Here is a 2,500-nt window from a genome sequence, read left to right on the forward strand (position 1 = left end):
CTGCTGCTACTGTTGCTGCTGCTACTGCTGCTGCTGCTGCTGCTGCTCCGGCTGCCGCTGCTGCTGTTGCTGCTGCTGCTGCTGCTGCTGCTGCTGCTGCTGCTGTTGCTGCCGCTGTTGTTACTGTTGCTGTTGCTGCAAAATCCTACATCTGGTAAACATGCATTCTGTGTGAAGTCGGCTCTGCACACACACACACTCATGCAGGGTTTGCTGGTTGCAACGTGACATTGTTACTGATACAGTTCAGTGTTCGGATCGTCTGGAGGGGGCAGGAACTGGGTGGAGCCTCAGTAGGGGCTCGTCTGAGATTTAGTTTCCTGCGGATTGATTGATTGATTTCATGTTTTTCTTTGGAAAATGATGTAAAACGTTTTCTTCTGAATCCGTCAGACATACTGTACACTACTACTACTACTAATAATAATAATAATAACAGCTGGTTGCAAGAAGAAGAAGAGGTGGAAGGTGGTTTCCGCCCCCCGGGGTGGGGGTTGGGGGGTGGGTAGGGGTTGGTGGGAATTGCAGGGCGTGTGGGGGGGGTGTAAGTGCGTTGGAGAGGTTTGAGATTACAGCAGCAGCAGCAGCAGCAGATGACTGAGCCACCAGTCAGACTCTCTGAGTCTCTGAGTGGGAATTAATGTAACGCAACAACAGCCCAGCGTGTTGCATATGAATATAGAAAAATCCATCTTTTTATTGACGCCACTCGTCCTTTCATCTGCGCAACAATTCCCCGTGTCAGCATCAACAGCAGCGGCGATGCGGGGGAAGGAGGGGGGGGGGAGAGAAGCTCGGGCCCGTTATTATGGCTTTGCGTGAAAACTGCGACATGAAACAAGGGCTTGTTTTTTTGGTTTTTTTTTATTCGGTATGTTTTTCTTTTGGGCGGCCGCCAGAAGGACGCGGCCGGCGAGAGACTATGGGATGGCGGCTGAGAGGAGGAGTTCCAGGCTGGCTGCTCCGTTATTATTAGTCCCTTTGAAACAAATTAAAGCAGGAAGTGCCGACACAGCCCAGATCTGCAGGTTACGCCGACGCAGCCGCGTTCTCAAGGTTTTCTGAGGTGTTTTGTTTTTTTTAGTCGTCGTCGTTATTATTATTGTTATTGTTATTGTTATTTATTTTTGCGGCTCAGTGCAGCGGCGGCAGAAAATTGAATAGAATGAAAGTGAAAAGTCTGTCGCTCTCCCAAAGAGGAGGCCAAAGTACGGAGAACCTGCGTTCTGCGGTTTGGCCAGCAGGGACCGCCACAGCCGGCTGCAAAAACACTCAAAGTGACGGAGCTGTCGATGTGGGGGGAGGAGCCAAAGTTCAGGACGTTACTCTCGGTTCCTTTGGTTCCCTTGGTGCTTGGTTCTCTCAGTTCTCGGTTATCTTGGTTCTCTTGGTCTCTTGTGATTCTGTCAGTTCTCAGTTCTTGTTCTCTCAATTCAGAATTGTTCTGGTTCGCTCGGTTCTCTCAGTTCTTTATTCTCTCGGTTACTGGGTTCTCAGTTCTCTTAGTTCTTGGTTCTCTCAGTTGTAGACTCTCTTGGTTCTTTTGGAACTCTCAGGTCGCTCAGATATTGGTTCTTTTGGTTCTCTGTACTCTTGATTCTCTCAGTTCTCAATTATCTTGGTTCTTGGTTCTTGTAACTCCCAGTTCTCTCAGTCCTGCTGGAACATCTTTTTAATTCTCTCTGTCTCTCAACCTCCAGCTGGCTCCTCCTCCTCCCCCTCCCCCTCCTCCTCCCCCTTCGTGGTCTCAGTATTCTGTTCGGGTTTCCATGGATCAAGGTGATTGGAGTGGAAGAGGGGGGCGTGGCAGAGGGGGCGTGACCGTGGGGGCCGGAGACCTTGACGACGGAGCGCCATCCGTCAGGATCAGCGTCTCCAGTCGTTCCTCGTCCTTGACTCGCACTTCCAGACCGACACGTTGAAAAGAAATCAAACGGAACGTCGGCGCCCGAGGTTCCGTCTGTTTGTCTACGTGAGGATTCCTCGCCGTGTTTTCCCAGCATGCCCCGGGGCGCCCGCAGACAGACAGACAGACAGACAGACAGGTAGACAGACAGACAGGCAGACAGACAGCGAGACAGACAGGCAGACAGACAGACAGGCAGGCAGGCAGGCAGACAGACAGCTAGACAGGCAGGCAGACAGACAGACAGACAGACAGCGAGACAGGCAGGCAGGCAGGCAGGCAGGCAGACAGATAGACAGACAGCGAGACAGACAGGCAGACAGATAGACAGACAGGCAGACAGACAGACAGCGAGACAGACAGGCAGGCAGACAGACAGACAGGCAGACAGACAGCTAGACAGGCAGACAGACAGGCAGACAGACAGGCAGCTAGACAGGCAGACAGACAGACAGACAGACAGACAGACAGCGAGACAGACAGACAGACAGGCAGACAGACAGACAGACAGGCAGACAGACAGGCAGACAGACAGACAGCTAGACAGACAGCTAGACAGGCAGACAGACAGACAGGCAGACAGGCAGGCAGACA

The sequence above is a fragment of the Nelusetta ayraudi genome, unplaced genomic scaffold (assembly GCF_046127955.1).
Source record: "Nelusetta ayraudi isolate G7.1 ecotype Tasmania unplaced genomic scaffold, CSIRO-AGI_Nayr_v1 ptg000300l, whole genome shotgun sequence".
NCBI classification, from domain to species: domain Eukaryota; kingdom Metazoa; phylum Chordata; class Actinopteri; order Tetraodontiformes; family Monacanthidae; genus Nelusetta; species Nelusetta ayraudi.